The sequence below is a fragment of the Nuphar pumila genome, chromosome 7 (genome assembly GCF_984573655.1).
Source record: "Nuphar pumila chromosome 7, dmNupPumi1.hap1.1, whole genome shotgun sequence".
Lineage (NCBI taxonomy): Eukaryota > Viridiplantae > Streptophyta > Magnoliopsida > Nymphaeales > Nymphaeaceae > Nuphar > Nuphar pumila.
The window spans coordinates 32,674,452-32,688,552 of record NC_143255.1 but is presented as its reverse complement, the minus strand read 5'-3'; the positions used below and the strand labels follow the sequence as shown (position 1 = coordinate 32,688,552).

The 14,101-nt window shown below is 41.6% G+C and overlaps 1 pseudogene; it reads right to left on the bottom strand.

The window, feature by feature from the left end:
- Positions 1–8,761: 8,761 nt before the first annotated feature.
- LOC149831810 (RING-H2 finger protein ATL2 pseudogene) lies at positions 8,762–10,252 on the bottom strand (annotated as a pseudogene).
- Positions 10,253–14,101: the final 3,849 nt, after the last annotated feature.

Sequence of the window (14,101 nt, the reverse complement as noted above, 5' to 3'; positions counted from 1 at the left end):
ACCCAGGTCCAGACCGGTGCTTGCACCTCAAAGTCAGATTAAGGTTCGAACCCACCTGGGTCTAAACCAGATGCCAGCCAATGACACCCCTAAAGCCACTGAATGTTTAATGAGGTTCGCTCAGGTGATATGTTAAAACACAATTTTTTTTGTGTTTTAGAATCACCACCGTCCGTAGCTTTCATCTTTTACAATAACGTTTTTGTTCTGTTCACTGTTTGTACAATGAATGGTGGTGATTTCAAAATACCAAAAAGTTATGTTTGGCATATCACTTGATTTGACCTCGTGTTCAACTCCACAACCCCAAGTTGAAAATTCAAGAGCCTTTGAAGATTTGGTTAATTATTACTTCTCAACTCAAGGTAAGACTATCCTTGGCATGCACAGGGGTGTGTGAATAATGGTTAATTCTCTCGTGAATCACATTAGGTAATCTCAACTGTGCATAATGGCACGAAGCTAAGCAAATGAGTGTCTAGGCGTAAATGAGTGATTTGAGTAATATTGCTTACTAAGACATAGCTATCAACTAACTGCAAAGCTAAGGGTCAGAGCAATGATCTTTTTTTCAATTATGAAGCATTTGTAAGTCTCCTGAGTGACGCTTTTAGGAGGTCGCATTGCTGCATTGGTAGCATGGCATTGCTATTGAATTTGGTTGTTAGTTCGAAGGAGTGTGAGCATCGTTCCCTCTTTAGAACTCTAACGATAATTGCTTTTGCATTTTCATGAAGAATACTGTGGCAGTGTGCATAGGGTGGTGCATTGAGCCATGACTTCGGCAAAGTCACTGCACATGAGGTGGTGCATAGGGTCAAACATTAGTCTAGGCAGTTGTTGTCCAGTGTCAATAATCATTTTGATAATCCCACATGGGAAGATGTGCGGGCCCTAGAGTTGATAAACTAAGCAGGTTAGGTTTGCTTGGCATCACACATGCTCGTGAAAAAATAGCTTGTGACAACTTATATAAGAGTAGAACGATTCATGGTGATGCTGTCGATGACTGAGTAGCATGTTATGTACTCTCTGCTTTGTAAAACAAAGGTTATTTCTAGTCTAAGTTTAGTTTCAAAATTGCTGACTTAATGAGTTGTTGTTCATGACTAAGTACATTAGATGCACGTGTGGTGTGTGCAAATGAGTGCTTGCAAAGTCTACCACATAAGAATTTGATGAGTGGTTTTAAACCAAAGTCTACCATGCTTGCGGAGGAGGATGGGATCGACACTCTACTTACTAGGACTTGATATCACGTGTTGAGCCATGGGTATGCCGTTGAGGTGTGGATGTTGTGGTACAAATGTAGGGAGTTGCAGAACGGTCGACTCTTGCTTCAGGGACTCACACTTGTGGAGATGTGGTGGAGTGTCTAAGGCTAAGGAGAGACTTTAATGGAGTTTAACTGTTAGACAGAGCAAACTATGGCACTTCATTCGTTTCACTCAAGTTAAGTCTAAGAGAAATCAGCAAAACGATGTGAGACCCTCTCCAAGTAGTTTAGACTTCGACAAAACATCGAAGAGTTCGGTAAGGGAAAGCATTGTCGTCCAGCTTTGTAGCACAATCGAGCATGCACATGGTATGGCACACTGCAAGAAAAATGCTAATTAGCGACAAAAATTTGTGATAGATTTTTTCTGTCGTAAATTTGCGATGGATTTTTTCCGTCGCAAATTTGCGATGGATTAGCTAGAGAAAACTATGTCACTAACATTCGAATGATTTGTGGAATTAGCGACGGAAAAAATTCTATCATGAATCCGTCGCTAATTAGCGACAGACTTGCGATGAAAAAATTATGTCTCAACCTCCGTCGCAACTTAGCTACGAAAAGTTTTTCATCACGAATCTGTCGCTAATTAGCGACGGATTAGCGATGACATTTTTTCATTGCTAATTCCCAATACAAGAAAAATGTTAATTAGCGATAGAAATTTACGATGAAAAACTTCTGTCGCAACTTCACGATGGATGAGCAACAAAATTTTTCTATCATGAATCTGTCACTAATTAGCGAGGAAATTAGCGACAGAATTTTTCTATCGCTAATTAGGGACGGAATTCACAACAGAAAAATTTCGCCGCTACTTTTCGATTTAAACCGACCCATCTAGGGCACAAAATTTTCCCTCTCTCCCCGTGAAAAATTTAAACCGACCCAAAAGTCATTCGATTTAAATTGGTTTTTGGCAGGATGTTCGAACGAGGATGACTTTGTGGCGGAGGAACGCGAGAAAGAAGAGGAGTCGGAGTCACCGGCACTAGAGAACCAGGCTGGCCCGACCTCTTCGGTCTCGAACGACTCTTCTTTTGCCGGTTTTGACGACGTTCTTAACTGCAGCGAGCTTTCCGTCCCGGTAAGTGGTTTTCTTTTCAGAGTATGACTTTCTATTCTCGGCCTCTATGTTTTCGGCCTAACGATTCTGTTGGGGGTTCCGGTTTCAGGTCGACAGACAAGCAAGGGAACCAGGTCTGGAGGGCACTGGAGAGCGCACCAGTTCAGAGGTGCAGCCATTGCCTTGTGCAGAAGACCCCGCAGTGGTGGGCCAGGCTGGACAAGCGGGGAACCAGGTCGGGAGGGCACCAGAGAGCGCGTTGATTTGGAGGTGCAGCCACTGCCTTGTGTAGAACACCCCGCAGTGGCGGGCCATGCCGCTCGAATCTAAGACCTTGTGCAATGCCTGTGGGGTGCGGTACAAGTTCGGCATGTTGCTGCCGGAATACCGTCCGATAGGGAGTAATTTTTTTTTAAAAATTTAGCGATAGATTAGTGACTAATATTATTTGTTGCTAAATTAGCGACGGATAATATCTGTGGCTAAAATAGCGATGGATTAACAACGAATCATGTCCGTCGCAAAACCAAATTTGTGCTTATTTAGCAACGGACTCACGACGAATCATGTTTGTCGCTAATCTATCATAAATTAGCGATGAAAGTAGCGACAAATCAATTTTGTTGCTAATTAGCGATGAGAAATTTGTGATGAATGCTATCCATCGTTAATCCATCGACAACCTGTCGCTAAACAGTTTAGCAATGGATTAGCAACAAATTAGTGATGGATAGCTTCTATCGCTAATTCACGGTTTGCTTGTAGTGGCATATAGTGACATTTGGGCACACACAAGCATGATATGGGATACATTTGTGGTGTGCACGTGTTGTGGAGTCAAGAAAGTGATAATGGGGTGATAGAAAGCACCACATAAGTGAGAAACTCCGCGTTGGGTCAACCATGTCAAGAGAGTAATGGCTTGTGTATGAGTTGGACAATGACATGAGTGAGAGGTGTCAAGAGTCTAGCAAGAGAGACGAGGTGCAAAGTATGACAATGTGTTAGGTCAATGAAAAGTGACACCTTTAAATATAAGGTACCTTCTAAACTCAAAAAATTTCACAAAATGCGATGAGAGAATAAGTGACAAATGTCAGTTTTGATATATAAAAAGCTCTTTGGTTTGAGGCTTGTGGCGGCAGTGACCCACAAGAGAGTGGTGGACCATTTTTGAAGTGACTTTGAAGTGTGTCATGGCATGAGACACAACATGTTGAGAGTTGTGACAGCAGCGGGGTGAAACCAAGAGGATGCAGTATGGGATGAAAATTTAAGTACTTAAGAGTGAAACTGAGCAATATATAAATGATTCGGGTGTCAATTCCAGATAAATCGACCATGTCAAGTACATCTATAGGGTCGAAAACACCAAAAAAGACAAAAAAAAGCCATTTAGCACACTTCATTTAGCATGTTTGCATCTTTATATATATATATATATATATATATATATATATATATATATATATATATATTGAAAAAAATAAAAAGATAGTTTTTAGGACAATGAAATCGAGTCTTTGATGTCTACAACGTGTCATGGCCGATACCGATACTGACAACATTTTCAATACTTATATACGAACTCTATGGCCTATGCCCTGCTTAGGGATGGCAGTGACCATGGCAAAACGGGCCCCCTCCCTGCCTCGCCCCATTTGGACCGGGGATGGAGGACATGAAACGAGGATGGAGTTGGGGCTGAAGGTTAAAATAAAAACTCGTGCGGGGATGGACTTATGCTTTCTCTCGTCCCTGCCCCATCCCCGATCCCCGATCCTCGATTCTCGTTAGTAAAATAACTAAAATACCTTTAGAGATGGCAATGGACCGAGAAGAAATGGGGCCCTGCCCCGCCTCGCTTTGTTTGGATTGAGGATGGAGGACATGAAACGGGGATGGAATCAGGGATGGAGGTTAAAATCAAAACTTCCATCCCTGCACGGGCAGTGCGGGGTCTTGTTTTCCTACGGTTCACTGTCATCCCTAAGTGTACTAAGAACAAAAAAATATTGGAACTAAAGAAGACCAAAGTGCAACACTAATCGAGAACCTCTTATCACTGTTAGTAGTTTCTTTCTACTAAAGGTGTGCTTGCAGATGCATCAAAGCGGCAATATATTGGACCAACATCACTGTCATATAAGTTCTCTTCTTGTTCATTGAAGAACATGTGTAAACCATGTATGTTTCAGGCCTACAGGAGTAGATTTGATTGTCTTAGATGGATGAGCGGGTGCGCATAAGGCCGTACGGGTACTCAGATGGTTTCGTCACGATGAACCCTAAAAAAAAAATATGCCAGTCGTAAGAGAAGGAGTGAGTTCACAATAGAAGCAAACTCCATTCCAATAGCCTTTGACAAGGTAGTCAAACATAAGGAATCAACCACGGAAGGACACACAGAGCTGAGAAGAGGCTGAGATCAGTCTTTAAAATCGATTTCTGAATTCATATACTTATTCAAGTATGATTCGGTCACGAACATGGTTCAATATGAAACTATATATATATATATATATATATATATATATATATATATATATTATACATACATATGTACTGATATGTATATGTACATATACGTGTATATAATCATGGGGGTTTTCAAGAAAAATAAAATCAGATTTTATGTTGCACGATAGAATTTAATCAGGTAATTTACGCATAGCCGATTGGTCAAAAACGATCGTGCGAGGGATCATGAACTGATCCCTTCATGGATCAATCCTGATCAACCTAAGAAAAACTTGACCAGGACTCATTGGGCTGGGTCGGTTCAGTTCCTAACAAAGAAAAAAATAGTATATAGTTACATGTATAGTGGAAAACACCAAAAATATTTTATGAGAAAATCATTTTCATGGTAAAGGCCTCCTTGTTCGTCTACATGGCTGTGTGTGTGACTATCCTAGTCGTGATCCCATGATGAAAATATTTGAATTTAATATGTGTAATGATGTGTGAAGTCGACCATAGATTCAAACTATGACTATAATGTGAAACTAGAAAAGCATTTCAAAAATGATTTCTTTGAAAATTGTTTTTGAAATCATGTGCATTTTGCAAATTTTTATCCTTAGGCATATCAGATTCATTCTTGTTATATATATTGATGATGTGGAACTAATATGCTTATGAGGACGCATGCATCTAGTCGATCATGACTGATATAAAACATGTGAGAAAGGATAATGCAAGTTGTTTGTCTCTGAAAGCCAAACTGGTTTTCGAAAGAACATGCATGTGATTATTGTTGCAAAATCATTGGTGACCTTGATTAAATCAAATTTTGGGTTTTTCTTAATGCCAACCTGTAAAAAAAAAAGAAAACCAGAAATTATAAATTTTGTTTTGAAGTTTAGTAGAAAAAAATAAAAAACATGTGTTAGCAGTTTCAGCCAAATATGTTATTCTCGCCCATGTGAATAAAATATGATATTGGTTTGGTAAATTGATTGTATCTCTCTCATTCAAAGGAGTCTTTATGAGTGGTTTACTGCATCGAAAAGCTGACAAAATTTTGCATATTCTATAGAAGTTTGAACTCTGTTTTCAAATTGTGCACAAAATAGTGACAATTGAAACAACAAAACATACATGAGCCTAAATCAATCGTATATCCCTCATTCAGAGAAGTTTTTATGAACGGTTTACGATGTTGAAAAACTGACAAAATTTTATCATATTTTGTAAAAGTTTGAGCTCTATTTTCAGATTATGCACAGAGTTGTGATAGTCGAAACAACAGAGCAAATATGAGCCTAAGCGGGTCCCGAACCAGCTATGGACCAGAATAAGCAATGCATGGAATAAATGTATGATGTGAACCTATGTTTAAATGTTAAATAAGCATGTAGATGTAACATATAATACAGTGTATATGCAAGTTCTAAGTTCCGCCTAAAGGGGCATGACACCAAAAAGGCTCATTACTGCATGCTTATGATTAAATGCATGTTGCTATTGAAGTACTTATATTGTGTATTATGTGGTTTTATATGATTGTGTATAGATGCATATAATTAATCATGATCAATGCCTATAGCTGAGTGCAAAAATGAGTTTGACGTGTTACAAGTTACACATGTGGTATGATAGCATCTCTAATATTGAATTCTGCATTTATGAGCCCAAATTAGAGGCTCGAATCTTAGATTAGATTTATTTTATATTTGTATAGATAAATAATAGAATTAATAGATTAAAAGAATAAGCATGTGAACATTAATTCTATTGTGCTTACACTAAGAGGGTAAGCAGTACTCCAGGCTTCGTAAAATATGTTTTGAGCATGGAAGGTTGCTCCTCCCCAACCATGAAGATAGGGAAATGCCTTCACATTAACCGCAGAGTGGTAGGTCATGAAACAGATGAGTGAAAGTCTTATGATTTATGATGATGATGATGTTGTAAGCTCTTTCTCGACTAGGTCGTCCCTCACCTAGTACTGGTGAAAGGTGTCTAAGTAGGGTTAAACTATAAATTGTTTGAATGTACCCCTCCTGAGTCCTGGTCCTGATCCAGGTTAAGCCTGTGTAGTACCTATAGAGATAAGGTTAAGAAGTAAAAACTGTAAATTTGTTTATGCATTTAGTTAAGTATGGCATGCATCACGTAAAAAGAAAAGTTAATAAAGGCAATTGCAAGTCACACATGCATGAAAAAGTTATTTGATCAACATTGGTAAGTGCATACATTATTTACCTGCTCTTGCATAAGACTTTAATTTATTTTGAATAATATTCTTGTTGTGCACTGCAATGTTATGCATATTTGAAATGAATAGTTTCATGAATAATTATGTGAAATATTGGCATATGTTTATGGATACTTGTTCTGATTTACTGAGTAGAGGACCAATGCAATCACGTCATGTTGCGGCAGGACCTGAGCCAAATCTTTTATTTTCCTGAAGAGTTTTGGATTTTGGACATTTAGACATTTATAACTTTGATATTATTTTTAAATTATGAAAATGAATTCAATTAATTATGTGATTGCTAGTTTTAATGTGATACGATAAATGATTTGATAGATTTGTAACCTGCCCAATCTCTTTATCCAATTGTTGTTGTGATTTCTAAACTATTAAAAAAAATCATGATTTTCGGGATAAAATTTTCAGGCATTATAATAAGAGAAGAGAAAGGGTGAGAGAGATGGGGCAACTTAGGAGTAAAGGATGGGCCAGTCAGCGGTCGGGGTGAGGCGAGGGGCATTGGTCATCGGGATAGCAAAGAGAGGCATCAACCATCGGTGTAGGAAACGTTGGAGCCATTGGGGCACAGAACAAAAGAAAGCAAACCTTAAGTCCAGGCCCTTCAGGGTTCAAGGGATGGGGCGAGTCAGGACCGGCATGTCCGAAATACCCATAATGGGTGCAGCGGGTAGGGTTCAAATCAACCCGTTTTCATGAGCCGAACGAGCCTTATCGAACTTGACTGGTTGTTCAAGCTTGACTCATATGCTCGTTTGAGCCTCTAACCATTGTACAAACTCGGTTCGTTAGGGCTGTGGACGAGCCACGAACCAAGCCCTAGCCAGCTCGGTTCTTCGTGCATCCCTAACCATAAGATAGCTAGTTTAGGCTTGCATGCCTCAAGTATGAATAACCGATTATTGATGAGTTGTAAACAATTGCAACAAATCACTCCTGATAAATGTGTCAATGGAACTCTTGGCTATGTTTGGGAGAGTTGAATCAGAGGTTGTGTTGTGGTTCCCCCATGCATTGGGAACACTTTTATGTTTGGGAGAATTGAATCAGAGGTTGTGTTGTGGTTTTCGCCATCGTTGGGAATGGTGTTGGCAGACCCGACACCACATTTCAATACCTTTCACTGGAGGATTTTTTGGCAACTCCATCTCTCAACATCACATTATAAAAAAAACGAAATTTTGGCGACACGTCATCCAAGGCTCTAAAACATAGTCTCATTGTTGATCAATAACTCAGATTTTGTGGGGGAGCCTTGATTCAGAGGAGTATTGTGGTTTTCCCAATGCTCTATGCTCTTGTGCTCTCTGCTATTTAGGAGCGGTGGGGTTGACAAAACATTTCATTGGGAATAGAGTTGGCAGCCCAACACCACTTATAAGAGGATGCTTTTAGCAACTCTATCTTCAGCACTATATTTAACAAGAGGATGCTTTTAGCAACTGCTTCAACATTACATTTTGGCAACGCATGGAAATAGTGTTTCTTTCTTTCAAGTTAATTAAAACTAAGATCACAAATTTGGTTACCAAAGAAGGGCTCCCCATGTCTGGTAGGAGCAGCTAGTGCATGTCACCTTGTGTTGGGACGTTGCAGGTTCAAAACCCAATGGTATAGATGTATTACTAGTAAGGGTCTGCCTAACCCTAACCCTAACCCCAGCTTGGCTATAAAAAGAAAATAACAAATTTACAAGTTTGGGCACATATGTTGCATTTACTATTTAGAAGTCAGTCTCTAAAAAGTAAAGCACACAAACAAACAGCAGAAGCAATCGACAGTTCATCACGTACTACGACAAATCACTGTTTGCAAAACTCCGACGATTAAATTCGTACTGCGGTTCAGCTTCTCTTTAAGACAGTCCTCATTACTTGCAAAAAGATGAAGACGTGAAGTAGGATATGCTTTAGAAAAACTACAAAGAGCAACGCAATTCAAGGAAGAATAAGAAGCTCCGACAAAAGATCAAAAGAAAAAAACGGCCACTTTGATGCTTTGTATGTACGCCAGTTTAAAGAATCAGCCATCCAAAAATGGCCAAGAATCCGGTGAATTACAAACAAATAAGGAGGAAGAATCACCTTATTGACATGAATTTACGACTCATATACTTGTGTCCAACTTTCCTATACATGAAGACACCACGAAACCGAACACAAAACTCTCGACCAGGAAGAGGCAATAGACTGGTTCCCAACATCATCATTAACCTTCCTACGTTCTTCCCGCCCACCACGAAGCTGTGCCTCATCGAACTTGCTAGCTTTTCCACTCTCCAAGCCTCATATACAGCCCCAAGTTTGCTCAATCAGAACCCCAATGAGATCACGGGACGGAAATCCGCCTAGCACCGAGACGCCTCTCCTCCTTGCTCGACATCCCCAGACGTCGACCCACAACTCACAGCCCGCTTATCCCTACTCAGGAGCCTCCGTAGCGCTCTCATCGGCGTGCTGGGCGATTTCATAGACAAGCCACCAGGCGAAACCCCGGCCTCCGATTTCGGCGAATTCAAGACTATCCCCCTGGGCGGAATCTCGATAGAAATCGAGACCTCCTCCGGCCTACACGACGAGCTCCCCTTCTCTGCATTGCACACCGAATCGACCCTGTTCCAGTTCCCATCGATCGAATCATTCGCCGGGAAACCGAAGGCGACCGCCGCCGCCGCTTCCGGCGGATCCGTCGTCGTCGTCGCCGCCGTCGTCGCTTCCGGCTTGACGAGGGTTCTACAGAGAGGGCAGGTCGAGTGGGAACGGAACCACATGTCGATGCAATCGACGTGGAAACTGTGGCGGCACCGAGGCAGCAGCCTCGCGGCCACCCCCTCCTGGAACTCCGAGAGGCAGACCGCGCAATCCAGGCCGTCGTCGAAGCTGGAACCGCAGAAGGTGAAGACGGGGAGGGATCGGACGACGGAGGGGTCCAGCCCCCGCGTCCGGACCACGACCGGGTCCTGCTCGGCGGCGAAGACGAACCGGCGCCTACGATGCCGCCGGCCACTCCCGGTGGGCATCCTGCGGTTCAAGACCCACCGGACGTAGAAATGGAGGAGGATCATGAGAAACACCACCAAGAAGAGCAGGAAGATGGCGGCAACCATGATCTTGCCGCTTATGATGACGCCCCTTGACTCCTCCATGTACGGGTCAGGGTCCTCCATTCTTGCCGCTGCGAGAGAGAGAGAGAGAGAGAGAGAGAGAGAGAGGAAGTTGAGTGAGGAAGGAGGAAGAAGGGGTGGGTTTTTTTGTATGTAGAGAGGATGCAGCTGCTGGTGGTGGTGGCGATGACGTGCTTGAGGCAGCCATCGTAAAATTGTCAAAGGGCTGTAGGTTTCGTGGGAAGTGCGATCTGTCCCAAGTTTAGTTGCTTGCTTTCCCACGCTTTTTCTTTGACTTCTCCTTCGAAATTGCAGTCGAAAAAACACTGGGTTCCCGCCGCGTGGTCATATTTGTGACTGAGCCCCAGGTCCGACCCAAAATTACCGGATCACCTACTAGATTGGATCTGGACCTCTTACTCCTGGCTTTGCATGTAAACAGATTCAGATATCCATAAGATTTAAGAAGGGTATGAGGATGGAGGGATGACAATAGGGACAAACGGTGATATCTTAGGCATATCTGAAATTTCATGTAAAATGAAGGGCGTCTATGGAAGGTGGCTGTGGCAATATATATATATATATATATATATAGAGAGAGAGAGAGAGAGGGGAAGGAGTTAATGATAATAATAATATAATAAAACCCACTTGTTTGGCAGGATCTATTACTGCACATCACTAGGGATGGCAGTGGACCCAGGGAAAGCCGGTTTGGACTGGGGATGAAGGGTATGAAACGGGGATGAAGGCGGGGACACGAAGGTTAAAATCCATCCCCATTCAGGGATGAAGGCAGAGGTAGACATACACTTTTCCCCACCCTGCCCCGTCCTGTCCCCCACCACTTTTCCCTGCAATAGCCCCGCCGGGGATGGAGGACATCAGTGTTGTGAGAGACGTACGCCTCAGAGGCGAGGCGCACGCTCAAGGTACTGAGGCGTGCTGTGATGCGCAAATTGCCGGTGGATCCACCTACTGAAGCCTTCCTTCATCCCCAAGTCTTCCTCCTCCGCCCGATTTGTCGGCTGTGCTAACCCCAAGTGCCGGTGGATCCACCGCCAGGTGCCGGCCAGCTGCTCCACCACCGCTCCCTGCCTCCCCTCCCACCGCTTCACTTTCATACCAGTTGTGAGAGGCGTACGCCTCAGTACCTGAGGCGTACGCCTCAGAGGTGAGGCGCAGGCTCAACGCCTCGCTTCGCCTCATCGCATTTAACAACCTTGGAGGACATAAAACGGGGATGAAGGCCGGGGTGGAGGTTAAAATTCATCCCCGTGCAGGGATGAAGGAAAGGATGGAGGTTCTAATCTTGAGGCGGGGTGGGGGTGGAGACCTTGTCCCCCACCCCGCCCCACTGCCATCCCTACACATCACCTTGCGTTATTACGTTGCAAGTTCTAACCCCAAATGGTATGGTTGTATGACTGGTAGGGGTCTGCCTAAGCTTTGTCCGTCAAAAAAAAAAAAATTTATATAATATTAATGGAAGGGCGCATTATGAGCCGTTCATTTTATGTCACTCTGATACCGTTCATCCGGATTATAAACAACATCGAGGAAAAAAAAAGTGAAACCCATCCAAGTGATGGCATACCACTCGTAGTGGTTTGAATGCCGTTCATCTCAGGATGAATGGCATCCAAAGCAGCTCTCAGTCTGACGGCAATACTGTCACACAGCTGCCTCTGACCTGATCCCGTCTCATGCTTTCATGCACAGACTTGGAAGGATGAACTTTTATCTGCAACTGCTGCTTTCTTTGAAAACCGTACAATCAGTGCTTCATTGACTACAATCTTTTCTGGCGTTGCTAATAGGTGGGAACTGAAAATTATAGGAACCGCGTGCTGGGTCGTATGTTTCTGATTAAAAAATAAATGTCTTTTTATGAGTTTTGAAAAAAACTTAGGTCTTTGATTTTTGAAACCATATAAAAAGTCTTAACATGTCATGTCAAATGGGGTTGATTCTAAATTGGAGTCGTCGATCACATCCATAAGGTCAGATTAGGAAAACACTAGTTCACACATGAGAAATCAAAACTGCACATTCCTTTCTACTTGGGTTGAAGGGGAAATTAGCTTCTCCTACCATCCGTATAGTATGGACAGTGCTGATTTTTTATGTTTTGAGTCATGTTTTGTAAATCAAATCCGACAGATGTGTTCGGCATGATTTATTAACTAAGAATTGCCTATTGGATTGTGTTTTTCCAATAAAAAATTATGATTTTGTGAGATTTAATAAATTTTTCAGGGTATAAAAACTTAATCACATGTCATACTTGAATTATTCAAAAGTGGATTCCTACTAATAAACCATGTAGATCACATAAGTAAGGTCAGAATAGAAAAATGAAGCAAAAACATGAAAAATAGGAAAAATAAAAAACATACATTCCTTCCTATATGAGTAGGAGGAACCAATCACTATAAATAAATGAATAAATTATATATAATGTATTGTCACATACATTTGTAGGTAGAAAAGCCTTTATATCTCCATGGTGCAGGTTGTTTTGATCCAAACGGACTTCATAGATGAATTTATCATGTCTAAAAGCCTAAGGGGACTTTTGAATCATGTTTAAGAGAGAGAGAGAGGAACGGGACATACAGGGTTGGCTTGGGAAAGGAGAAAATTAACATATTAATATATATATATATATATATATATATATATATATATATATATATATATATATATATATATTAATGTCTAACGGCTAAAAATCGGACAAATCGCACACCAACTATGTCAAAAAGGTTTTTTTTAGCAATGGTCCTCGTCAGCGTTAAAAAATTGTACTGCTGATCACGTGCACGATCAGCTCAAACAGCGTTCAACGAAATAAATAAATATATTTATATATATAGAGAGAGAGAGAAGAGCATCATCAAACGCCGCTGTTCAAGCAAGATCAAAGGCAGAAACGTCATTTTTTATAAAAAACGGCCTTTTAGGTGGTCACAACTGCGTGTAAAACGCAAAAAAACAGTAACGTGGATGCGCTGGGCGCACCCAGCCTATCCCACGTTACTCTCTCTCTCTCTCTCTCTCTCTCTCTCTCTCTCTCTATATATATATATATATATAAGAAATTTTTAAAACATGTCAAGTTTTGTAGGGTTGGCTTGATTCAGGGATGAGCTGAACTTGAGCTCGGCTTGGCCGAACACGAATAAGAGCCGAGTCACAAGCTCGGTTCATTGATAAACGCGCAAAGCTCAAACATGGCCTGTTTGGTGGGTTCGGCTCGTTTACCAGACCTACACGTGGGGTTTCAAAATAAATCTGTACAAAACTGCCATTGCGATGTGAAGGAGCAACTAGTGAACGTGACCTTGTGTTGGGACGTTGCAACTTCAAATCCGAATGGTGTCGTTGTATAACTGGTATAGTGGTAGGGTTCTGCCTAACCCCAGCTTGCCTTTCATAAAAAACGTGTCAAAGTTTCCAAAGTAGGATGGGTTAGCATCTTGACCAAGTTAGCGTGCGTTCACACTATGTAGCCTTCACCTAGAAGGCCAACAGAATACACAATATTTCTTTTTAGCAATTGTCAAAATGTTGACCGTTCCCAGCAAACTTTGGGGCAACTAGTGTTTCTGTACAGGAGTGAAAAAACTGTTTTTCTTTTTTCTCAATTTTGGAAAGACAAGCAGGAAAATAATGCCCATAGAATTTGAACTCGTGACCTCCGATGTAATAATAGTTCAATTTTAGTCATCCAGCTATCTCATTCTACACCCTAAAGGCATTATAATATTTTTCATTATGAAGGTGGAGTTAGGTTGACCCTTACTATTACAGACCAAAAAAATAAAAATATCAAAAGTTACATAATACATAGTAGGAGAGGAAGCAAACCAGTCAGGCGTCTTGTCTTTCCATATGCCATCTCAACCTGCTCTCATATCGAACGAC